This window comes from Perognathus longimembris, chromosome 6 (assembly GCF_023159225.1).
Source record: "Perognathus longimembris pacificus isolate PPM17 chromosome 6, ASM2315922v1, whole genome shotgun sequence".
Lineage (NCBI taxonomy): Eukaryota > Metazoa > Chordata > Mammalia > Rodentia > Heteromyidae > Perognathus > Perognathus longimembris.
In genome coordinates, this window is record NC_063166.1 from 62,315,143 (window position 1) to 62,342,803 (window position 27,661).

At 39.3% G+C, this 27,661-nt stretch overlaps 1 non-coding gene across 1 annotated transcript; it reads right to left on the minus strand.

The window, feature by feature from the left end:
• Positions 1–9,107: 9,107 nt before the first annotated feature.
• On the minus strand, positions 9,108–9,218 carry LOC125354080. Its single transcript, XR_007211462.1, has one exon. It is a non-coding gene; the product is annotated as a U6 spliceosomal RNA (small nuclear RNA).
• Positions 9,219–27,661: the final 18,443 nt, after the last annotated feature.

The following is a 27,661-nucleotide window of genomic DNA, read 5'->3' on the forward strand; positions in this document are numbered from 1 at the left end:
CAAGAAGTCTTTTAAGAATATACCTTGCCTGACCATATTTTCAGATGTTCTGGTTTAGTTGAAATTTAATCTGGGGACCAAGAATCTGTATTCTTAAGTAGCTTCCTGAAAAAAAGAAAAATCATGAGGCATTTTTAGGCTATATATATATATATATATATATATATATAGACCTTTGAGTTGTTAGTTCTAAGTTCTACAAGAAAAGTTGCTTATATGTTGACTTTCTTTTTTGTTGGTGGTGGTGGTGATGGTGGTAGTGGATGTGGGGCTTGAATTCAGGGCCTGGACACTGTCCCTGAACCTCTTTGTGCTCAAGGGTAGTAGCATTCTACCACTTCAACCACAGGGCCACTTCTGGGTTTTGAGTGGTTAATTGGAGATAAGAGTATCACAGGAACTTTTTTTGACTGGGCTGGCTTCAAACTGCAATCCTCAGAGCTCAGCCCCCTGAATAACTAGGATTACAGGCATGAGCCACTAGCACCCAGCTTATGTTAACTTTCTTGAAAGGATTATTACTATTATTAATTATTTTTCCATTCATGAGAACATATGCCATCATTATGCTCATAAACTCAGAAAAGTAAAAGGACTGGATCTAAAATCTCATGGTTAGTCTGAAATGCACTTAGAATGGAAATATTACCCTTTCTACTTCTCCATGGTCTGCTAAGGCCCAGGAATCTGTATGCATAACACTTTTTAAAATTTACTGAGATATCTCAGACTTGCCTTTAAATTTGACCTACTGTCCAGCAGGGGGGTGAGTTAAGTAAAGGAGACCACCATCCCTCATAGTTAAAAGTGATCATTTCAGTTACTTGTCAACATCTGAATGTAGCACTTCTGATGGTTTCAGTAAGTGTAAGATTTTTAGTTACTTGTTTCTACATTTGTTGGAAATAATCCCTTTATTTTTTTTATTTTTTATTTTTTTTGGCCAGTCCTGGGCCTTGGACTCAGGGCCTGAGCACTGTCCCTGGCTTCTTCCTGCTCAAGGCTAGCACTCTGCCACTTGAGCCACAGCGCCGCTTCTGGCCGTTTTCTGTATATGTGGTGCTGGGGAATCGAACCTAGGGCCTCGTGTATCCGAGGCAGGCACTCTTGCCACTAGGCTATATCCCCAGCCCAAATAATCCCTTTATAATAGAGGTGTCATGCTTAAAAAGAAAGGATTTTGCAATAGTATAAATTGTTATAGAAACATCTAAGAAAAAGTATGAAAGTATGTGAAGCCTAGCTTTGTGGGGTTCAAGATCATTTCTGTGCCAAAACCTTCTCTGCTCCATCTCCTTGACCTTAAGAACTTTTTCGAGGAAAGATCTGAAACTCATTAGGCATCAGTGGCTGACAAGATTAGAAGAGAATAGCATTTGGAGAGTTTTGAGTACTTAGTAATCAATGTCTCAACTAAAATATGGCTAATAACTAGCTTTTATTTTAAAATAAATGTATTGGTGAGACTGAATGTTGTATGTTGCTTTTATTTCCCACTTCCATTTCTATTCATCTACTTTTGGAACTTATCACTATTCATTGACATGATAAGTAGGAGTTAAAACCCAGTCTAGCTCTTATCATTTCTTTCCCTTTTATAGTCTGAGTATTTACAGAATTCGAGAAGAGCTGGCAGGTTATTGCTCCAGATTTTGGCAATCTAATCATCTTCCTTCCCTGGCCACATAAATTGGTTCAGAATTGTTCCTATGACTAGGCCAGGCTAATCAAAATAGAGCACCCAAGCTCAGACTTGGAAGAAGGAGGGCATTGTGAGGTATTGGAGAAAATAGTTTTCTTTTTTTCAATGGATAGAAATGATAAGGCTTGTTCCTTTGAGAGCTGATAGCAGCCATATTGAGGTGATTGGAAGAATATAATACATTGGCATACTTATCGAGAGTAATTTTAACTTAAATTTATTTAAATCTAGACTGGCTTGTATTAGCATATTGAATGGTTCTTTCTCTTAGCCCTGCCTCCTGATCCCTTACCTACATTATACATTGGACAGCATGCTCCAATACTTTAAGAACTTCTTCATGAATATCCTAAGGGAAAAGAACATTGTCTCATTCCCTTATAGAAGCTTAGTGCCATAACAAGAAAAACAGGAAGTTTAACATTATTTTAAAAAACCATTAAAATAATACATAAGCTATAATCACAACTTGCCAATTGTCCAAATAATTACTTTTACAGATACTTCATTTTCCCAGCTCTAGGTCCCAATTCACAATCAATGCAATTTATTGTCATCTCCTTTTTAATACCCTCTGAAAAATATGTCTTCTCTGAAAATTTGTCTTTTATGGCATTGACATCTGCCTCCCCAGTAACTTGGGACCACAGATGTGTGCCAACATATTTTTTTAGCTAGGATCTCACAAACTTTTACTCAGGCTGGCTCCAAACAATGAGCCTTTCACCTCTGCTTCCATTATAAAGCAGAGCTGGGATTACAAACATGAGCCACCATATACAGTCACTGACAGCCTATTCTTCACATTTTCCTTAACTGCCTCCCCCCAAAAAGTGGAGGAAGACAAGCAATTATTTAACTCTTATATTAAAAGAAATATGAGGTGAATTCGTGTGAATGTATTCAAGCAAATAATCAAGAAGAAGCCATTTTTTCACTATCCATTTCAATGAAATGGATAAGATCAGAATATTAGAAATGGGAGTTTCCAACCAAAAAAAGAAATCTACAACAACCACGGAACATTGGCAACGATGCAATATGTGAGGGATAATGTGGGAAGAGCCATAGATCAGGAGCCAAGAAGCCAAGATCCTCCTTGCTCACTCTCTGATTGATCTTTGGCATGATGCCCAAACTCTCTGGAGTACACTTTCTTTATCTATAAAATTAGCAAGCTGGATTAGATTCTTGCTGGTGCCCCTTCCAACTCAGTGGGCTCAGATCTACATCATTCTGAGTCTGATCAAATAGCAGACTGGCAACAGTTCAGAGACAGGGGCTATCAAAGTGCATGGAAATAATGAGAAATTCTATTTGAAAGCCAAGAGTAGGGGTGGGGAAGGGGACTTGTGAGGAATACTAAGGAATTTGGTAAGTGAAGGGAGAAAGAAGGAGCCTGCTAAGTATTTTTGTGAGTGTGTGCATGTGTATGTTGCGGGGGGGGGGGTGCATATGGAGCACTGGCATTGAGGCTTGAACACTGGGCCTCAGCACTGTCCCTTAGGTTTTTTGCTCAAGGCTGGTGCTGAGCCATAGCTGTGCTTTTGGCTTTTTGGTGCGTCACTGGAGATAAAAGTCCCATGGACATTTCTGCCTGGGAAGGTTTTGTGCCAAGACCCTCAGATCACAGCCTCCTGAGTAGCTAGGATTACAGGCATAAGCTATCAACCAGCACCCAGCAGAAGTAATATTTTTACACTATTTTGCTCATATGTCCATATGGGAATTTCATCTATAGAAAGCAGCTTTCCCTCCAACCAAATTAGCCATCCTTTCACAAATAAGAAATACAGCACTGTCTAGATGCTTCTGATTCTTGTACTGATTGTCACTGATGTTACTGACTTTCTCAGCAATACAGATGACAATTTTATTAAAAGCTCATCATAGGTTGTATGTTAGACACTATTTCATTCTTTTAGCAGAATCTAGTATTTCCTCAAACTTGTACCTACTGAAATTAGGCCCCCAAAAGAGTTTATTAACTTGCCTTGAGCTGGCATGTGAATCAAACTAAGCTTATTCTTGTAACTTTGTATTAATTTCTACATATTACTTTCATTGGTCCTTATCAATAATGCTTTCCTTTATAGAAATAATCGAGGTTGGGGAAAAATATCTAAAGACTTCACCCTAAGCAGATCTGTCACCATTAATTAGACTGCTGTCATCAAGATCAGTCAGGGACTCTGAGGGGAATGGATATGGGTGAAGAAGAGGTGATAATTAGATAATGTGGAAGAAGGACATGTGTTATAACTCAACAATGCTACTGAAATCATTAAATCATCAGCAATTTCAGGTGTCTTTACATGGATCTGGGACTTCATTCATATTTGGAACCAGAAATGCTACTTTTATGTATTTGGGCATCAAACATCAATTCATTTTTGCACAGATCCTGAACCAAGGTTATGTATGGGTAACAGAAAATATGCAGAAGGAGAATGACTTAAAAGGAATGAACGATAAATTTTTCTTGCCCTCTTGGTCGTTTTAAAAAATGAGCATTGTTTCCTAACAGTAGTGCTTGTGGTATATGTGTACCTTGAGGGTCCGTGTACATTTTGAGATTTTTAGTTTTCAAAAGAATATTTCATATCCTTTATAGTGTGTTAAAACTTCTGTAGATTGAGTGGAGGAAGATTTATAAATCTGTACATGTATTGGGGTAAAGTTGTAAATTAATGATATAAGTCGATTTTTTCATACTTATGAATTAGATTTCCTGCCTTCTGTTTTTCCTGCTTTTCTTCCTTTTTCCCTCCCTTCATCCTTCCCTTCCTGCTTTCCTTTCTTCCTTCACTCCTTTTTTGCCTTTCTCCCTGCCTTCTTTCTTTCCTCTTTCTCCTACTCCCTCCCTTCCATCTCCCGTCCAGCTCTCTCCTGTTTCTTTATCTAATTGTACTCAACAGAAAAATCCAGTGATTTGGAAATGTTCTGAACTGACATATAAAAGGGGTAGTTCAATCTACAAAATTATGAAACTGAAATATGAGGAAATTATGAGATTTAAGAACTTAAATTTTAATTATCTAGGAAGACTACCTTCTCGCCAGGGTATTTTATTATAATCAGAGACTGTAGAACCATACTTGCATCTTCAATACAAAGCCCACTTCACATACATATTACTGAGTTTTTAAAAGGTTAATTTCTTTCTTTTTTTAAAAGTTTTTATTATAAAACTGATGTACAGATAGGTTACAGTTTCATACGTTGGCATTGGATACATTTCTTGTACTGTTTGTTACCTTGTCCCTCATACCCCCCTCCCCCCTCCCCCTTACCCTGTTCCCCCCTGAGGTGTTCAGTTCACTTACACCAAACAGTTTTGCAAGTATTGCTTTTTAAAAGGTTAATTTCTACTTACTAAAATTGGTAGGATTTATTCAACTAAATTTCAAATCAAGTTTATGTAAATGGAATTTAAATTTTCCATAGCAATTCTTTTTGTTCCAGTAGAGTGGAATTCCTAGAACTTTGTTTTCACAATATCAAACAGTGCTAGTAGAACTGTTGTGCATGCTGAATTCATGGATAATGATTTTCTTCATTGTACTCAAGTTCTATTTGCCCATTGGAGTATAAAACAACTCTGATAGGACATTGGTATGTAATAATACTGCAACTATGTCATCTCTTTATTATTTTATAACTAAACATTTTGTTTACATACATACATGCACACATACAGTCCTGCATTGCATGGCTTATGGATGGATACACCTTGAGAAATGCATCTTCACATGATTTCATTGTTGTCCACATATCATTGTACATATGTACACCAATTTAAATGGTCTAGCCTACTACACACAGAGGCTACATGGTCTAGCCTACTGATCGTAGACTAAACTTGTACAGCCCATTATAATATTGAATACTACAGATATTTGGAACATGATAGTATCTAAACATACCTCAAAGTAAAAATGATACAGTAATGACACTAGCAAAAATTTTCAGCTGTACTGTAATCTTTTGAGACCATCATAAGCAGGATCCTTTGTTGACTGAAATGTTGTTAGGTAACACACAGGCATTAGTGGCTGTGTTTGATGAACTCCTTCTGTAACAAATGTCTACTCATCCTTTAGCATCTTTGCTTTTAGCATTTTTCCCACTTCTAACAGACATCTCTTCCTCACAGATCTAGCACAGGGAGGCCTTCGCTTGGATCACACTCAATGCTTGAGATGGATAAGACATGGTTGTAATTGTTAAGCAAGTGACAGACAAGGGAGGATGCTGACAGGAAAACAAACACTGAGACAAGCAGTCTAACGGCACTGTGTACAAAATGCTACGGATGTTTACCAGGGCTGTGAAGCTAGGTTTAGGGGCAGTGTTTTCCTGAATGAGTAGAAGTGTCAAGGACACATACAAGGACATACAGAGCTAGAGATCTCAATAGGAGGCAGACAATGAAACTTCTTTATCTTTGTGAGCAAATCTGAACTTGATTTTTATAGGGAATTAGGCACCATAAAAGGTTTCTTTTTTTTTAAGTTGGAATATAACACCACCCACCCCAAGATAATCAATACCTATACAGCTTCTGATATCCCCCAGGAAAATTCTTCCAAACTTCATTGTATTCTCTCCTCTACAGAATTTTCCTGACACAGACCAATTGATATCAGAATGCCTCCCTTAACATGGGTCCGAGCACAGCATATAGAAAATTCCAGAACTCCTTAGCAGGGCTTTTGGCTTACTCTCTGCTGGTGGTTTCTTTCTCTTTTCCTTGTAGTAGATGGGAAGGTGGCCCAGAACTCAATTCGCTTTTAACCAGAGCAGCTTACTTTGATCTTTGTACCCATACTGGTTTTCCTAGATGAGAGTTCTTCAGAAAAGAAAAGAAACTCATCTTCTGAAATAAATCCTTTTATACCATTCTCTTCCAAGGATTTGGTGGGTCATCCACAAAGGATCTGGCTCCTAGTCTCCATTCCACTATGAACCCAGAATGTCTTCTTTGGTGAAGGATTGAAAGCTACAGGTAGATCAACATCCTTTCAGACTTCCATACAACCCAAGAGCAGCAAGTAGCTTCCGAAGCCCAGAGAAATGGAGTCTCCCCTACCATTCATGAACAACAGCATCAGAGACCCAGGTTCACGAGGCACCAGGCCTAGAGGCCTTTCTGCTACTGTCCATCTCCACTGAGGCCATTTTGCAGCTACCCGCATCTCTTGCCAGAACCAAGTCTCCTAAAGTCTATCTGCCTCTAACCCCAATTCTTCTTAAAAGCAGGAACCAAAGTCATCTTGTTAGAACTCCTAGACTCCACGCCCAATAGTAACAAGGGCTGCAATAACTGCACTTCAGAACTGAAGGGTTCCAGGAGCTGGGAATGTTCCTTTAGAAAATGGAAGACAGGACAATTGTTTTTCTCTGTAATCCCAAAGTTCAATAAGCCTTGGCTGCCAATCAAGGTGAAGGTGCTTGGCATTTGCCAAGTATTCCAGAGAGGCCTCTCAACATCCATCAGTCCTTCCCTTCATTTCCTCTTCTAGAATCATCTGGAATGTAAAAAGGACACACACTTTGCAGAAAGGCAGCTGGCCCAGATCTTCCAACTGGCAAAAGAACTACCAACTGGAAACAAAACTGAATACTGCCATCTACTGGAAGCCAAAGGCATGGGGCGGAAGAAGCTCCAGAGGCAAGGATGAGAAGTTAATTGGAAGCCAAGTCTAGCAAGTTAGGAGGAAATAACAGGAGAGAGGAAAGGAAACAAAAGCTTGTGGTTCGGTAGAAACAGAGATGCACTGGCAACCATCAGTTGAACTTAGAGGTCTCTGCCTCTCCCATCTTCTAAAGGCAGAAGTAGAGATTCGAGACATTTGCTTATTGTCCTTCATCTATGTAGTAAGAGCACCCAATACTAGACTTACTCAATTCTTGTACTGTTCTTAACATCATGGCATCCACGTATCCAGAAGCAGAGCACTTTGCAGCTGTATTTCTAGGAACGATTATAGTCTTTTAGAGATGTGGATAGTGGTTCAATGAGAAGATGATAAACTGGAAGCAGAATCATTTCTGGATGAGATGTATGAAGAACTGGGGGGAAGGGGCAAAAACTGGAGGAAAGGGGCAAGAGATGAAGAGCTATGTTTCCTCTGAATCTTTCATTATTCTTGGTTCTTTGTGGAGTTCTAGTGACTGGGACTAACTCTACTGTGGCCATTGATCCCCAAATGATGAAATCAAAAACATCCCATGGAATCTATTGCTCAGTACATTCACTTCATCTATCTTCCCATCACCTGTGGCTTGGACCACAGCTGCAGCCTCTTCTCTGATCTTTTTTCCCCTAATCTTGTCTATTCTCAACAATGACAGCCAGCGTCATTCTGTTACAGCCTCAAGACTCCAAGTCTTCCCAATATCCTTCTTTTATCTCACTCATCAATGAGTAAAGTTTCTTGACCTAAAGATGTCCTGCCCACACAATCTGGGTCACATCTCATCCTCTATGCTTTGCTTATGATTGGCTCCATTTCAGGTACATTAACTTCCTCACCTCTTCCTAGATTTCTGGCCAGATAATCACCATCAGTCCTTTGCCCCAGCTGTTCCCTCTATCTGAAAGGTTCTTGTCACGGAGAGCCTGGGCCACGCAGACAACTTCCTCATCTCCTTGACAACTTCCTCATCTCCTTTGGGTCTTTGTTCAAATACCTTTATGTTTCTTCATTTAGGCCACCCACATTTATAATGGTAAGCTTGTAAGGTCTGTTATTGTGTTTGTGTATTTCCATGGCACTTTAGCTATATTCTGTAATTACTTATTGTCACATAGTGGAACAAAACAAAGACAGCTGAGCAGAGGACAGAGGAAAAGGCAGAGGACTCCCCCCCCCCCCGCCCCTTCTCAGAAGTCATTTCTTTTATGATCCTTAGGGCCCCCCTCGGGGAAGATCCTGTTTGCTGAACACAGCATGTTCAGGTTAAGGATGGAAAGGATTTGGGAAGTCAAGCTGGTTTCCAATTGCAGGAGGCTGCCAGCAAAGTTGTGTAAAAGAGGATGATGGGAGCCATCCACAGCTTTGCCTTCTTTAATTTTTAAAATTCTTTATTATCCTTAAGCAGTGTACAAAGGAACTTTCAAGTCAACATGTCAGTATGTGAATACAATGCATCCTGATCAATGTCATCCCTTTCATCCTTCTCCCCCATCTCTCCCAACCCACCCATTCCCTCAATTTACCTAGTTTTATTTTCACAAGCTTACATTGAATGTTAGGACTGTGTTCACTCACCCTTCCTCTCTCCATTCATCTGTGGCTTTCCCCTTGACCTTGACCCTCCCCCTCAACACATGGTCCAGCTTCCTGGTATTCATTTTGTTAAACTACATGTTAGCTATTCAAAGGAATTACACCATTTGAAAAACATGGAGTGCTTTAGGAATTTGTATGTCATCCTTGAGAAAGGAGGCCATGCTAATCTTCTCTGTATGCTTCCAATATTCATATATATGCTGCTGAAGTGAGAAGATCTCTTTTCTTTAAAAAATCAACATAATAACTATACATACTCATGGAATACAATGTGATATTTTAACACTTTGATACAATGCCCAATGATCAAATCACGATCATTAGCATATCCATTATTCAAACCATTATCATTTGTTTGTGCAGAACAATTCAAAAGTCTTCTCTAATGGCTATGTTGAGACAAACAATAAATGATTGTTAACTATAGTCACTCTCCTATGTCCCCAAACTTGATTGCATCCATCCTAAGTCTTCAGTGTGAAGAATGAAAATACTTATGATAGGAATCCTTTTAATCAGTTGGGTGCCAGGAACACACCCTTATGCAACACAGCATACAGTGGGCACCTTTGCCCAGCGTCCTCTCTTTGGAGCTTAGCCCTGCTCTCTTTTTGACAGTGAGTTTTAGTGAATGTCCTTTTCTGAAACCCATGACTCTTCATTAAGAATGCATCTTGAACATCTGGGACCTGAGCAATTTCTGCCCAAGTACGTCTGAGTCTTAACTAAGAACCTGCATGAGTCTCTTTCCCAGTTTTGGCCCCCCTTCCCTGCCCGTCCAAGTGTAACTGATGTGCATAGGTTCAAGACCAAGAGGTGGCAGGGGGCTGCTGGTGGGAGAAGAGACTGGACAAAGGCAGGAAGCAGGAAAGGAAAGTGACAGGTCATAGGATGGAGAGAGGTCTGCTTTACTCTTGTTCTGGCTCTGAAAGTGTGAGGGAGGTAATGAGAGGCTGACGTAGATGACCACAGTGAAGGGATGTTTTAGAAAGAAAATCTTACATTCTGGCACTTGCTAGGGGCTGCCCTGCCCCCCACCCTCCATGTGGTATCTCAGGCTGCTTTTCAAGTCCAATAATTACAGGTTTGGCCAGGGGATGGGATAGGGTAGAGCTGAGGTAAAGTGGGTGAGGCCCTCTGGGAATGATGGTTAGGTGTTCAAAGCTGCAAAAGCCCAGCCAAGTACAAGGAACAATGTTTGGCAGAGAAGGAGAGGCGGGGCCCCTCCAGGCTGCCAGGCCTGGCCAGGTGCTGGGTCTGCTATGGATGTGTGGGCACGGGTCCCCACACTTTCCCCATGGTGAGCCTTTCTCTGGCTCTCTTCAAGTGAGAGCTGAGGTAAGAACACATCTGGGGACACAGCTGACCCTTAAGGCGATGACCTCATCTCTCCCTATTACATGAATTCAGAGTGGCTTTGAGAATCACAGCCTTTGGCTCAGTAGCTATTTTAATAAGATGATCCTTAGAAGCAGCCCATGCTATCGCAGCCTGAGCTTCCCTTGTCTCCTGGAGGACACAGTGTGTTTCATGCTCAGGCAATGCATTCTGGATTCCATACTTTGACATCCCTTCCCAAGTTCAAGGCTGAGATGGCAAAATATTTGCTTTTCTCCATTGTCCCAGGCTGCTACTGTGGTATTTCTGTGCTGCTCAGGATGCTTAATGAGAGGAAGCAGTACTCCTAGTGAGTGACTGTGTTCCAGCTACCATGCAATATAATTAAGTGCCCTGATAAATTCTGTGATCACAGCTGGGCAATGATGAAGTGGGACTTGGTGCAACTTTGTGGGCTCTAGTTAGGCAACTAGGTACAACTAGAACACTCTTCCAGTATTGTTGTTGACTTTTGTTTCCTTTGAGGCAGTCTTACCATGGAGCCCCCACTGACTTGAAATTTTCTCTGTGGACCAAGAAGGCCTCAACCTAGTAATCCTCCTAACTCAGTCTCCTAAGTGCCTGGATTATAGGTGTGAACCACCATGCCTATCTTAGTTTATTCTTTTTTTTAATGTGGATAATTATGAGCTATCATCATTCCCTTTGCACAAGGATACAAAGAAGTTGTGGAAATTTCAGAACACTGAAGATTCTTTTTTGTGGGGGAAGGATTATTGTAAACTTTCATAAAAGCATATATTCCAATATCACAATGTCTACATAGATAAATGCTTTTAGAACTCTTTCTTTCCATATGTTGTCCAGGGTTCAAGAATGGAAGAGGTAATTCAGTAGACCAAGACAATGGTTGCTAAAGAGAGGAACCACTGAAAATATGCAGGTACAGCATGGGGAAGTTAAGCATTAGAAGAGAGAAGGAAGGAAGAAAAGCTTCGCAAAGGGCAGGAGTAGTGCTAAGAACCTTTAGCTACTCCCATGTGGATCAGAGATTCCTTGGCTAGGCAAAGAGGGAACCAGAGAGACTACAGGAGGTCCTTAGTCCCTGGTGGTAGCAAGAATGCTTCATCCTGGCTCCACTAGAGCTTCTGTAAGGAAAGCAAGTAAAGCCATAGAGCCATTGCCTAGGCAAGCAGGAGGCAATGGTTCTACTTCTGAGAAAGACTAGATGGGACAGAAGCAGATATTTCACAACACTCCTCTTGAGAGAGCCAGCCAGGGTCCCATGATCAATATCTTCATTTCTTTTTTTTTCTTTTAGTTCTTTATTATCAAAGTGAAGTACAGAGGGGTTACAGTTTCATATGTAAGGTAAATACATTTCTTATCCAACTTGTCACCTCCTCCCTCATTTTTTCTCCCGTCTCCCCCCTCCCCAGGCCCCTCCCTCCCCATGAGTTGTACGGTTGGTTTACACCAATTGGTTTTGTAAGTATCACTATTGCAATGGCTTGTCTTTTTTTTTCTTTTCCATTTTTTTCTTTATTGTCAAAGTATGGTACAGAGGGGTTACAGATTCATATGAAAGGCAGTAAGTACATTTCTTGTTCAACTTGTTACCTCCTCCCTCACTTCCCCCCTTCCCCCCTCCCTTTCCCTCTCCCCTCAAGAGTTGTGCAGTTGGTTTACACCAAATGGTTTCTGAGTGTTGCTTTTTGAATGGTTTGTCTTTTTGTTCTTTGTCTCTCGATTTTGGCATTCCCTCTCCCTTCCCCAGTTCTATTACCCATATCAGACAATATCCAGGGTAACTCAGATGTTCTACAGTGGTAGCAAGGGTACAGCCACAGGAAGGGACTACAAGAGATAAAACTAGACAACCACTCAGTCAAACAAACAGAGAAGGAAAAAAAGAAAAAAAGTAGTATGAGTTCACATGGCCTGTTGAGAATAATTACAACAGTGGTGTAACTCTTGTTTCCGTAACGTGGAGTTCATTTCATTTGGTATCTTCTTATGTGGTCATATGAGTGTAGTTATTGGGGTACTTTGGTCTTCTATCATGACTAGCCTATTCCTGTACTAGCTATTCCCTATTAGGGACACCATAGGGTTTATGTTTCTTTGGGTCTGTGTCACTCACTTAGTATGATTTTTTCCAAGTGCTTCCATTTCCTTACGAATGGGGCAGTGTCATTTCTTCTGATGGAGGCATGGAATTTCATTGTGTATATGTACCATATTTTCCTGATCCACTTGTCTACTGAGGGGCATTTAGGTTGGTTCCATGTTTTAGCGATGACAAGTTGTACTGCGATGAACATAGTTGTGCTAGTGGCTTTAGTGTGGTCTTGCTTGTAGTCTTTTGGGTAGATGTCCAAAAGTGGGGCTGCTGGGTTGTAGGGGAACTCTATGTTTAGCCTTCTTAGGAACCTCCACACTGCTTTCCAGAGGGGTTGAACAAGTTTGCATTCCCACCAACAATGTAGTAGAGTTCCCTTTTGGCCACATCTTCTCTAGCATTTTTGTTATTATTAGAATTCCTGATAATAGACATTCTTACTGGGGTGAGGTGGTATCTCAATGTTGTTTTGATTTGCATTTCTTTTATGGCCAGTGATGTAGAACACTTTTTTATGTGACTCTTGGCCATGCAATGGCTTGTCTTTTTATCCATTGTCTCTCAATTTCCTTCCCCTTCCCTGGTTCTAATACATGTCTATACAGTATCAGGGGCACTAAGATCAATTACTGTAATAGCTAGAGTAAAACCACAGGAAGGGAATACGGGAGAAAGGGGGATAAAAGGTACGTTTTCACATGGTATATTGAAATTAACTACAACAATTGTATACCACTTTTTTCCATTATATGGAGTTCATTTTTCTTAGCATTATCTTATGTGTTCATACAAGCATAGCTATTGAGTTATTGTGCTCTTCTGCTATGTCTATTCTAGAAATGTACTAACTATTCCTTATGAGGGAAACCAAAGAGTTCATGTTTTTTCCAAATCCTTCCATTTCCTTACAAATGGGGTGGTATCATTCTTACTGATAGAGGTATAGAATTCCATTGTGTGTATGTACCACAATTTCTTGATCCACTCATCTACTGAGGGGCATCTGGATTGATTCCATATTTTAGCAATGACAAATTGTGCTGCAATGAACATAGTTGTGCTGGTGGCTTTAGTGTGGTCTTGCTTGTAGTCTTTTGGGTAGATGCCCAAAAGTGGGGCTGCTGGGTGATAGGGGAGCTCTATGTTTAGCCTTCTTAGGAACTTCCACACTGCTTTCCAGAGTGGTTGATCAAGTTTGCATTCCCACCAGCAATATAGTAAGGTTCCCATTTTGCCACATCCCCTCCAGCATTTGTTATGACTGGTTTCCTAATAATGGACATTCTTACTGGGGTGTGGTGGAATCTCAGTGTTGTTTTGATTACCATTTCTTTTATGGCCAGTGATGTAGAGCACTTCTTCATGTGTCTCTTGGCTATTCTCATTTCCTCTTCAAAGAAGTCTCTTTTTAAGATCTTTGGCCCATTTATTGAGGGGGCCATTGGTTCTTTGAGGATTTGTTTTGGAGGAATATAATTTTTTGAGTTCTTCTTCATTTCTTTTAGTTATATTTCCAGTTGACCTGAGGACCTCCCATTAAGCTTTATCTCTCAAAGGTTCTGTCATTTACTAATCTTGCCAGTCTGAGGAAGAACTTCCCAACCCATAAACTTTTGAGGAAATGAATGGCTTAAGCCATAGCAAAAGATCACCCAAAGCACAGGGGAAGGGAAAGTGTGCTGGCTAATCTTGATTGTCAACTTGACTGGATTGAGTGACACCTAGGAGATTACTAAAGCGTCGCTCTGAGTGTGTCTAACTCAATGGTTTAAGCCACTGATGGATTTAGATTTGGGGGAGACTATTAGGTTAGAAGATGCTAGAATTGTGTCAGTGAGGCCTAGTCCAAGGAAATGGATACTGAGTTGAGTCTTTGAAAGGTAGTCTTACCCTATCTTGTCTCCCATAAGAAGCATACTCCCACTCTCAGCTCATCTCCAAAGCAGCAGATCTATGCAATGTCAGGCTTGAAGCCTTGGAAACTGTGAGCTAAAATAAACCTCTCCTCTTGTAAAATAATTTTTCTTAGGCTCCTGTCACACTGACAAGCAGCTAAATAATCCAGAAAGGAATGAAGTCAATAAAGAGTATGCTTCTAATATAATTCCACTGCTAGCAGCTGGAGCCCCATTCCATTAGATACCTTGTTGAAGAAAACATGCTGAAGAGTTATCTTGTTCAAGGAGCAAGTGCATTGAGCTGGCTATTGGTTGAAGGATTATTCCCGAGAGTTTTGATTTCTCAGAAGTTCCAGACATCATGTGTAGGTGTTTATAACTTCCTGTAACTCCAAGTGATCAGAGTGGATATCATGGCTTCTACTTCCCAAAATCTCCAAAATCACTTCCTCCAAATCTCCAAAATCACTTCCCCCATCCTCTCTTTTCTTCATTTCATAAAAAGAAATTTTTAACTTCCATTAACTTCAGAAACCAATGTCTTCAGAAACATCCAGATGTTAAAAACTCAACTGGCAGGCTTGGAATGTGGCTTAGTAGTTGAGTGCTTGTTGATCATGCATGAAGCCCTGGGTTCAATTCCTCAGTACCACATAAACAGAAGGGAAAAAAAACAGGAAGTGATACTGTGGCTCAAGTGGTAGAGCACTAGCCTTGAATACAGAGAGGCTCGGGGACAAAGCCCAAGCCCTGAGTTCAAGCCTCAGAACCTGCAAAAAACAAAACAAAAGCTTACCTGGCACCTTCCTATCATTAAATGCCTTCAACTCATACCTTTATTCACCCAGTTACCCCTTCAGGGTTCCTTTTTTTCTTGCTGCTCTTTCTTGTAATCTAGGTTTTCCTTTTGCTCCCATTTTATACACCAGAATTTTGAGATGGGAGCAAGGAAAGTGGTCACAATTCAGATTATGATGCCCTATCCTTTGAATCTATCTCTAGTTCAGTAAGGTTTGGTTAGGCCCAAGAACTTATATTTCAAATAGATTCCCAGGTAATGGTGATGTGGCTGACCTAGAAGGTATACTCTACTCCTTCATTCAGCCTCTTGTTTCTCTAGTAATGTTGAACTGTCTTTTCAAAAGAAGGTATTGTGTCTCACCCAGCTGTTTCTAGTTTTCTCATGTTGGATTGTACCCATCAACCAGAAAGTGATAAACCACAGCATTTTTTTTTTCAAATGGCTAGACCCAAGTCCTTCTGCATCACTTTTAAGAAAACAAAGCCAATGGTATAAATAGTTAAAACAGGTCTTTCCCCAATAACCAGGAATCAAAAGCTTCTTTTCAACTGAGAGTTATAGCTAAAGGAGATTTCTTTAAGTTTTAGACATATTTGGGAAAGAAACGGAAGGTTCTTGTACAACTCAAATCTCCCCCCTTCCATCATTTAAAAAAATGTCATTTATGACTGCAAGCCTGTGAGGCCAAATTTATTTATAATTCTCAGTAGCCCTTAGGTTCTGGGGCAATCTAAAGATACAAACCTTCCTTTGTTTATCAGAGGAAATATCTGTGGAATATACATTTTATGCATATTTGTCCAGATATGGTCAAATCAGCACAAACTCTCAGCTACCAGAGAGCGTTCTGTGATGTACAGTAGATAAAACAAACAGGAGGTGGATGTCCCACCCCAGCAGCATTCATGGCATTTTGGCCTGGTGTACAATGGCTGCATGAAGTTGCAATGTACTGTTCTCTAATAAAGTCCTGTTTATCCACAGTGGCGGGGAGGCAAGGAAGGGATTTCTCTCCAGTGTCTGAGATAGAGCAAACAGAATCGGTCTCGTTTCACTATGTATCCTCAGGGCATGGCTGCTTCCATGTATGGGAAAGCTGCTGCTTTTGATCGAAGATAAATTAAGCCTCTAGGTTAGAGGGAAATCTGGAAGGTCAGTATTCAGATGATAAAAGAAAAATGGAGGCTTTTGGAGTTGTGGTAGAGGTCCCAGAACAGGGGAGGTTTATCAGCTTTCCAGCCTAGGTGCTAATGAGTGATAAAGAGCTCTAATTTGAAGTCTCCCTGGAGCTGTTAAAGTGTGGGTGAAATGCCGATAATTCATCAGCCTCCCAACAATCTCTCTCCTCATACAAACACAAAAGCCATTTTGGTGCAGTCCAATTTCCCAAGGAATGAGAAGAAACCAGAAAGGGAACTAAATTTGAGCTTTCCAAACAAGTACCAGGAAATAGATACTTGCCAGAGGGGAGGGTGGGGCCGAGGGGAGAGGAGTAGAAAAATGAAAGGGGTGAAGGAGGGAGAATGCAGGCATGAATTCATGGTATATGCCATAGAATTGAGAAATATAAGGGAAGGGATGGGTCAAACATAGAGTGAAAATGTCAAAAGGATGACACAGATCAAGAATCATTATACACAAAAACGTGCTTTGTTAAAAGGCAAAACAAAATAAACATATAACCTAAAATTAAGTAAGGAAAGGGGTGGGATGGGAGGGGTGAGAAGGTTGAAAGGAGTAACATTGAACAAAATGTACTATATTCATAAACTGCTTTGGTGAATGGCCAAGTCCTTTGTACAACTACTTAAACATAATAACTATTCAAAAATTTTTTAGTATTCCTACTATGTGTGAGATAGTATTCTAATCATGGTTCACCGGGGGTTAGTCACCTGACAGAATCCTCATTATGATGCCCCAATTTTCCAAATATGGTGCCATGTTTACAGATGGGGAAATCAGTGCATACCATAATTAAATGATGTAACATTTGTGCCTCCGTTTCCTCATCTGTAAACAAAACTAATAAATGGCAGATGTTCCAGTCCACAGGTACCTGACCCAAACTATTCTTTCCTGATTAGAATTGTTTAGACATCATGACTGATTGTATATGTAAGACTTATTTAGAGACTGTTCTTTTCATGGAATGTCTGTTAGAATTTCTAAGCTAAGCACAATGGGTAAAGGCCCAAAGTTACTCTGGTTCTCCTAAATACAGGGCTTACTCTAGCCCTTTCTTCTCTCCTGGAACAATCAAAATCATTGGCCAAATTACGATGATGTTTCAGTCTAGTGAAAATCCATTAGAGGGGGAACTGGGGTATCTGGGCCTGCCTGGCACTGATTACTGTGCCACTTAAGGTAAATGACTGAGTCTGTGTCATCAATCCCATCTCTATTCATTTAGTGAGCAGATTCAGTAATAACACTTCCATATTGCAGGGGTTATACTAGCCAGCGAGATGGAAGTTGATTTAAGCCACTTGCAAGGCACTCATGGTTTAGGGAGGCCATTATCAAAAATAGATTGACAAGAATAGGGCAATTTCGAGTATAAAAGAAACAGTGTAGTTTGGGATATTTTAGGTCCACATGTGAAATACATTTAGAAATATGAATCTTGGGTTCCAGAGATGAAAATTCAAAACTAGAGATTATGGTTTAGAAGTCAGAAATACAGAGACAGTATTTCAGTCCACTTTAAAAAAAAAAGTATAATTACCCAGACAACATAGCCAATCACTGAAGCATTCATTACTTCTCTGGTCATTATTCCACATGTGTTTATTGGGAGCCTTCTTTGCACCAGGCCTTGGGTGAGGTTTAAGGAATAAATAGGCCTGATTTAGCCTGATTTCAGGAAGCATGTAGAAATTAAAATTGTTCTATTTTAATTATATTTTTATTATTTTAAGAGGTTGTACAAAGGGGTTTCAATTCAATGTGTTAGTTTATGAGTACAATGCATCTTGATCGATATTATTATTATAATTAGCGAAACTAATTTTAAAAATTAGGAAAAACCATTTCAGCTTGCCATTTGTGCTAAGGGAAGAAGGATGTGAAAAAAATATAATGAAATAATGAAGACTTCTCAGAAGAGGTGATATTTAAAGTGAATTGTGTTAACGTTGGCTCTCCAGAGAAATCATACCAATAGGATATTGGAAAAAGCAAACATGAAAGGTGGAGAAGGAGAACGGGAAAGACAGAGAAAGAGAAACAGAAAGGGAAGAGAGGAGAGGGAAATTGTCCTTTAAAAACATGAAATTAGTTCAAGTAGTTATAGGGGCTAAAAACAATACCAAGATCTGTAGCCAGGGTTGCTCATAGAGTAAATACCAGTACAAGTCCAAAGGCAGGAGAGACAACTAATATTTGAGCTCAGAGAGAATCAAACACAGACAAATTCCCTGTTCCTTAGCAATTGTGTTTTCTGCCGGTCTTCATTGGTTTGGATGAGGCCCACTCATATGGGGAGGCCAGTCTGCTCTGTTCATTCTATAGATTCAAGTGTTAATCTCACCAGAAGTACTCTTACAACTGGGCCCAGCAGTTGTTATGTTCAACTAAAATATCTGAGCACTGGATGGCTCATGCAAGTTGACTCAGTGAACCATCACAATCCAGAGAAAGAGAGTGACTATCTCAATCACGTTAACCACAGTAAAGAGTGTTCTGTGGGACTTGACACAAGTAAGCAAAGAAAAGTGTTCAGAGAAAATCCATTTACTGTGCCAAAGAAATCAAAAGGCAATGACTTAGATGCACAAACAATACATAAATAAATGAAATCTAGGCTATCTGGAACCTTTATAACCTTGGGAGGAATCCGAGTCAGAATTTTAACAGTGGTAGAAAATCAATGAAGAACTTTACAAGGAGTGAATTAGACTTTAACTATGAGAGTACATTTTCCCCCATTTTACACAGTAAATTTCATAGATCAGGACTGAGATGAGAAAGAATGAAGATGATTTGTACCTCTTGCTTGACAGGAAGATTTGAAGAATGTGGTGACATGAAAGATTTGAATGAATTCTGAAACACTAAACAAGCAGAAGTGACATTATAGATCCTATTAAATCCCTGTAGAGTCATTTCTAACCAGAAGACATCTTTCAGTTTTTTTTCTTTTCAGCAAGAAGGACAAATTTATTTAATGAATGTTAATTTTTTTCATTCTCACCTTGCGTAGCAGATGCAATAAAGTCCAAAGTTAACAGTTCATATTCTTTAGCATTTTTAGTATATTATGTTATCTTTAGCATCATTTGTTACTCTTGAGAGATGTCCCCTTCTTCCTTCTGTCAAAACAGTTAAAAGCAAATGAAATAAAATTTCTTTTGAAGGTTATCTTGTACGTGGGCAGGTAAATTTTCTCTTGTGTTAAGAAAACAGTGATAATGCACTTTTAGAATTAAAGAATGTTTTGTTCAATCTGCCTGCTGAGAGAGAACCCAGGATTGTCTAAGACGTTTTCCTGTGGCATTGAAGTCTTAAAAAAAAATGAGACACTTATCTCAAAAATGAGACACCTATCTCAAATCTTCCTCTACCTTTGTATTAAGTGTCATCTTGTAGAAACAAGTTCTTTTCCATCTTCCTAATTTTGGTAGAGCTAGGGAAAGGAAACACGTAAGTCTCTGAAGGATGATATTAGAAGAAATTCTGTAATTACTTTATAAAGATGCTGTGACGTCTCTAGTGAGTGATAGATAGAGTGATAACAAAACATAGTCTTTGACTTCGGAGCATGAGTTCTCTCCACAAACCCACAATGCCCTTAAGACTGAGAATCACTACAAGACATATTTTGCTCTTCTGGAAACGGAGCCTTAACCTGTCTCTTTGCTTCAGCTGTGGTCTTTAGCATAGATATAGCATAACAGTTTTTCTAATTACAAGAATCTAGCCAGGTGCTAGTGGCACACACTTGTAATCCTAGCTACTCAAGAGGCTGGGATCTGAAGATTGTGATTCACAGCCAGCCTGGGTAGGAATGTCTGGGAGACTCTTATCTCCAGTTAACCACCAGAAAACCAGAAGTTGTGCTGTGTCTCAAGATGGTAGAGCACTAGCTTTAGGGACAGTACCTAGGCCGTGTGTTCAAGTCCCATGATGCACACACACACATACACACACACATGTACAAACACACACACTACAAGAATTATTCAAACTAAAGAAAACTCATTTATAATAAGCATATTTTTTCCTTTTTAGTTAATTTCGGCATTTACAACAGGTTGACCATTACTGCTAGTTCTACAATTGAATCTAATACAAGTCACTTAGCACAGACCTGGAACTGCATTTGTTGCATGTAGAAATCCTCTAATCTCTACTCACTATGCATTTGAATCTTTGCCTGCATGCCACCAAACGAGCAAGAGAGGAAATAAGAAAGCTCAGGAGTTCTTCACAGTTGTTGAAATATATCGGAAAAGGCAAAACATACGTTGCCAAGGCATGTGCTTGTATGTGATTTTCCCTGTGCAGAGTATTCATTTTTATGTGTTTCCTGTGGAGTTTTTGGCATAGACAACATACTTTAGATACTATTATAAAAAAAAATCTAACAATTGTAATCCTAGCTACTCAGAAGGATATAGAATAAATACTAGTGTATCTTTCCCTTCCAAATTCATTCATTGAATTCTTAACGCCCAGTGTGATGGTCTTGAGACATTGAGTCTTGGGGGGTGATGAAGTCAGGATGGAGGATGCAGTCCTCATGAACCTGAGACATGAGTTCTTGCTCACACTGCTGTCCGCTTCCTATGTAAGGATACAATTTAAAAATGGCCATTTGCTAACCAGAAAGAATACCTTTATTGGATCCACTAGTATCTTTCATCTTGGACTTCTCGCCTTCTAAAACCATCCATAAAAAATGAATTGTTAAGCCTCTCAGTTTGTTGTGCTTTTTGTTACAGCAGCTGGAACTTAAGGCATTTCATCTTTATACATGACTAACTCTCTTGTCCCCTTCAGGTCTATCATTAATTCCCATTATCAATGAATCTGCCCATGAAACCCACTTAAGATTCTCCCTAGCTATCCTCAGCTTTAGTCTTTGAAATAGAATATGGAGCTCACATTAGATGCTTTATTTTTTATTTTACTTGTTTGTTTGTTTATACTTTTTCTATAATTTGGCACATATTAGCTTTACAATAAAAACTTCTTCACCCTTCCCTGTCCCCCTTGCACTGAAAGGCTGAAAAGCAATGTTGCCTCATGAATAAGAAGACATATAGAACATGGCTGAATGAAGGATAATTTCAGCATGATGTGTATATGTGTAAATGTATGTGTAAATGTGTAAATGTATTCTGTATGGCTCATTGTGAACCACAGCTCAGCATAAAAGAAAGCAGATCTCTCTCTCTCTCTCTCTCTCCTACTTCACATTGCTTTTCTAAAACTCAGATAACTACCTAAAGTCTCACTAAAAGTGTCACTAATACACAGTTGTATTAACCTTAGGCATCTACCAGTTCATTGTAAACGTAGACGTATAATTTGTGGCTGGTTCTTTAGGAAATAACTATAGGAAAAACATAAAGTATGTACTTTGATCCAGATGTAACAACACACAACTTGTTCATGTACATATGCATCCATTTTCTTACATTATCTGGGCTTCAATAGACAGTTGATGAGGTCTTGCCCCTTGTTGGAGGATAGATTCCACAGACGAGTTCAAAAGCAGCTGTGACCCTGTCTTCTGATCTGCTTGTAGACATTCTTTTGCCAATGATGTTTAAAGCTATCTCTGGGCAGGGTGTGTTGGGAGAGGTGGGTTTAAGGGAGTGGATTCCTTTCCACACTTGATTGTAAGACACCCTTGGGTCACCCTGGGTCAAGGAAGTGAGTTGAAAAGGCATATGACATTCCTGACCCCCTTTCATCTCAGAGACTCAGTAATGATTGTGCCATGAAATACATGAATGCATGAATGTACATACTCACACACTCAAACACATAGTGAGCACCTACAGTATACTCAGCTGTGTGATAAGCATAAAGAGAGAGTTACATTGTTCCATGTAAGTCATGATCTCTATCCTCATGCCAGTGAATTTTATTGTTAGATACTTCTAACAGATAGAAATCATGTGATCCATTGAACACAATCTAGTAATAGCATAAATATGACACGTTGTGGCTATGCAGAAAATACTCAGGAAGTTACTTTCTACAGTTTTGGGAAGAGTTTCTACAGTGAAGGTTTGGCCTTCAGGACAGGTAAGAATGAAGATTTGCAAAATAGATAGTCAAGTTATTTAGAATAAAAGAAATAGCTTCAACTTAAAAAATAAGTAAAAAATGTGTTAAATTGAGCAGGAGAGACAAATCTCTTTTCTTGTTAATGGAGTCATCATGTGGACATTTAAAAGCCTGTAAGAAAAGCTAAGCTCCCATATTTCCCCCTATTAATCTAGAAAATTATGATAATATAGAAACAAAAGGCATTGTCCTCTGCCACCAGGGAAGTTATAAAATGTGTTCCTACATATTTCATGCCAAGAAACATTTCCACTTAGATGAGGTCTGCAGGAATGAACTGGAACACACTAATGATGTCATTTCTGACTCATATTAAATAGATTAATGAAGCATTACTTCACTGCAGAACCAAAAAATGTTCTGCCTATCATAAGCCAAGTATGAAAATTATAAAAAGCAAGTGGGTGCACCCTCGCTGACGTTTCTCCAAGGACTCCTGCAACAAATCTGGGGGACATTCAAACCAAGTCAGTGACATCTCAAAAATTTTATTGTAGGAGTCATGATTTGAAATTGACTCAGGTTTTAAATCTGGAAAAAAATGAAGACACCTATAAATCTCCTTATCTCACCTGGGGCTATAGGAAGAGGACAAAATCAAAATGGGGATACTGTGGATGAATGTAAAGATTCAAAATTTATGAATACTTTGACACATCCCAACATACCTCATTGTAGCAATTAATGTTTTAACTGATCTTTGTTTACCTACCGAAACATCTTATAAGACAGCATTTTATGACTCATTTGAGTTTTGTTGGTAAAATGAGGCTCCCCTGGTGATTAAAACATACATATATGTACTTAAGTCAAATGCTGGTGACTCATACCTGTACTGTAATCATAGCTACCCAGGAGGCTGAGATGTGGAGGGTCAAGGTTCAAAGAAAAATCTATGAGACTCCAATTAATAAAAAAGAAAGCTAGACTGAAGACATGGCTCAAGTGGCAGAGCACCAACCAGCAAGAAAGCAGAATGAAATTCCCGAGTTCAATCCCCAGTACCAACACACAAGCATAAGCATACACATACATGCACACAGCTCACACACACACAGACACACATTGTATAGGCTTATTTCATCCTGATATAAGCCTACCTTTGATAGTGGAAGATGACAAAAAGGGTTGTTATATTATTAATTATATTATATTCCCCAATCATTATCTCAGTTCTCTGTGTAAGGTCCTGGCATGTGCAGGGTTTGTGAAATGAAGGAAATTACCATTCACTGGTGAGGGAAATCTTCGATTTTTTTTAATCTTTTTGACTGAATTGCACTTATAGCCTTATTTTATTAAGGTTTATCTCACCTTTGAAGATTGATGTGAAGGTAGGAGGGAATATTGAAGATTATGTTCAACCTCCCAAATTTAGAAACCAAGGGGCCTCATAGTCTTCTGCTTGGATTCCTGAAAGCAGAACCAAAACCAGCCCAGTGCATATAGTTTACTGTGAGGAAGTTGGGGAAGCACTTGTGAGACAGGGGGCCCAGGGAAGTGAGAGGAGGCAACAGAAGGAACTGGGCTGGAATTTAGCCTCCATCTTCTGAGAAGCTTGTATCACCCTGATGCTGTTTTCTTAACTCATATCCAGCTAGTCAGTCATTGGGCTTGGGCTGTCCCCCTGAGGGGAGAATTGTATAGTTCTATGAATTCCAAGGCAAGGGCCTTCTATCTGGTAATTCCCCAGAGCCATTAGTCACAGACATTCTTAGCAGCAGATTGATGAGTGCATCAGCCTGGTAAAGGAGTCCTAAGTTGGGAATCAACAGCTTCTACTTGACGCATTATTCTCTAACAGTCTGGGGAGCTACTTGATCAGAGCTAGTTAGGAAAGCCTTCTTGGAAAAAAACCAATCTTTAAAAGTGAGCCTTAAAGGACAGATAGTACTTTAGTGGGCAGAAGTCTATTTGGGAAGTAACTTTTCTTGTTCTTTTGATATCAAATAGTGAATACTACCACATTTGACATTCAATTCCAGTATTTCCAACTCTTCCCACAGCAATGGCTAGCTGCTACCCATGACAATCTTTTCTCTTTCTCCACAAAATACAATTGTTAACTAGGAAGTGAGCACAAGACAGGCATCTCCTACTTCTTGTAGTTGGGCATTGTTATGTAGTGCAGTCACACCAGTGGGAATTAGGAAGTAGAAATGTATTTGCCACTTCCCTGCCAAGGCTGTTAGAAGCAGACATCCTTCCTTCTTGCTGTCTTGGTCATTTATAACACTGTCTTATTGGACTCAGAGCCATAAAATGGAAAGAGCCTTGGGGACCCATTTCTTATGTTGAGAAGCACCATCTTAGAAGGTGAACCTTAGACACGAACATTAGAACTATTACATCTTTTGCCAAATTAAAACTTGTAGCTGCCACAAGTTCTAAGGGACAATCCTTACTGTTAAGAAATTTTTAAAAATACTAGAAGAGGCTAAACAGCAATATCCCTTCTTGTGTGATGCAACAAAGATTTCTTTTCAGGCTCTGTCTTGGATTTTACTCATTTTTCTTCTATGAATGCTCTGCTTTCCTATGGACTAATCATTTCCTTGCAACAGTGGTCAGATTGTAATCCCATTTCCCTCTTTTAGGTGTTCAAAATTTGCATTAAAGAGAGTGTCATTGCCCATAGCATGTGAGAGAGAAATAATTCTCTACTCACAAACCCTACACTAGATATATAGGTATTTGTGAGGCATTTCTTAATTCCATGTTGTCTGACCTAAGAGGATTGAAGGGTTGGCATGGGGATGGGAGGTGCCCTCCTCTTCTGTTTGGACAAGAAACAAGACTTCCTATTTGTCAGTCCTAATGAAAATACAAGTTCATTTAGAGGTATGCATATGCCCCATGATAAGTCTAAAGAAAGACATAGCTTAGGGATTTGACTTGTTATTAATTTCACACTCATCATTGGGTTGACTATGTTGGCACACAATGAATAGTATTATTCAGTCAAACTTAATATAGACTTTTAAAATTCCATTCACATAAGCAGATCTTATTACTATGGCCAGAGAATAGATGTGACAAATGAGATTACCTTCAAACTTGGGTACAAGTAAAACACACGTATGGAATGGTTTTTAAATAGCTTAGAATGACAATGACAAATCTTTTACATTTATAAAGCTTGCAGGTGATTTAAAAAAATAGCAACATGTTCATACAAATTTGAGTTTCAAACAGGATACTCTACTTGTAACAACTGCAGGCATTCAAGTCAAAGATCCCACTAATAAAGTAACATTTAATAGAAGTGATATCTACTTCCAAGTTTTAATTCAGATTGAAGTTGAATCAGAATATATTATAATATGTTTTATGTGTATGTGTAGGTGCATATATATCACAGGTATAATTTTATATTTTATGGTCCATCCTCATATGAATTTAATATTTCATATAGGAAGAACTATTATGTAGAGAGACGGGAAATGAATAACAGGAATCAATATACTCCATAGAAAGTTTACAAGTAATCTCGCCTTTCTACCCCCCTTTCCAGAGCTCTAATAGGCCCTTTTATTCCCAATATTTCTATTATATTCTTAAATTTATCAATAAAATCAGTTACTGGCCCTAAATAGGAGTTAAACAGATCAAAAGGCTTTTAGTCTTTCAGGTTAGATATTCTATTCTCAGGCAAACTGATTAAGTTAGAGTAACCTGTTAGGAAATCAACTGGAAAAGAATTGTGTAACTGGAAGCAGATATCATATTTTTCTCTGCCTCATAAAGGACGTTTTTGTAATAACAATTTGCATTCCACAAGGCACTGGAGTTTTGTCACAGTTGAATTTAACCATGAATTACACAAACATGTAATGTGTTTCCCTATCCTCCGCCCCCACTGCTCACATCACTGTTCTTTCAAACCTGTTTAGCTTTGAAAAACATGTTTCCTGACATACAGCTTGTCTTCATAAAGGTCTATTGGGGTAATCCTTGGTGTCTGAGAAATGTACCGTGACCGCTTTTTGACCCACTGACACAGCTGTAGGTTTTACCATTTCCCTGACTATAATGCCCTGGATAACATTTCAAATACACAGAGTCACAACCTTTATTGTTTACCAGATGGGCTGTGAAATGTATGCTAATGTTCATAATAGGATTATACAAGGTTGTTTATTGTCTGAAAAATAATATGAGCATTATCCTCCATGTGTTGTTTTTTTTCCCCTCCCTATGGGTTTTCCCTTTACTAGGTATTAAGAAGTCTCATTTTGATTAAGTAAATATCGGCTTTCAGCTTTACAAATGATGGTTCATTTAGGCACATATTTTAATAGTATTAAAGGTGGAAAACAAGAAGAATTAGCCAGTTAAACTAAAGCACAGAGGACATATTATAATTTAGCACGATGTATGACAACTAGCAGCATGCACATATTCCATACTAGAATTGAATATAGTGATTCAACCTAAGTCCAGTATGGGACAAAGAACCACATGTATGTTATAAAAATGACACATTTAACATACAAAAAATTGGGCATAACTATAGCACCACTCTTCTTCAAGCACTGTGTTCTCTGTTTTGTTTACAAATCTCTAGATGGGATACTATCTCTTTTCTCATTTGGGTTTCCACCAAAGATAGATGCTGAGTTAAGACTAAGTTCAAGTGCTTTGTTTGGAAGGGATTGGTTAAGTCTCAAAGTGAGGAATGGGGAAGCAAGATGAGTAAAGAGAATGCCAGTGAAGGGCAGGTTTCAGATCAGGACACACCTAGGGCAAGCAGGAGTCAATCCCATTGAGGATTTTTTTTTAACCTGGAAAGATTTGTGGACCATGCCTTGTAATTGTCCAAATGAGAAGCATCAAGAATTCCTCATTGGTTGAGAACCACTCCTGGTTCATATGCCTGACTTATCAGAGAAAGCTGTCAGGAAGGATGTAGGAAGTCAGAGGCATGCCCAAGGACTCCACAGTGAAGCCAATTGTAGGCTGAGAACCCACCACTTCTGTAACTCATACTGGAATTGGGACTTGAGATCTGCCTGTATCCAGCTGGCATCTGGTTCTATCATTCATTTATGGTAAATGCTTTTGTAATGCTTAGAGATTTGGTCCATACACTATGTACCAGTTTAACTGGATTTAAGTGGGGCTGATGGCAAGATTTCAATTTCCTTACATAGGACAGATTTGGAGTGGGAAGGAGAAGGAAACCCATGAATGGAGGGA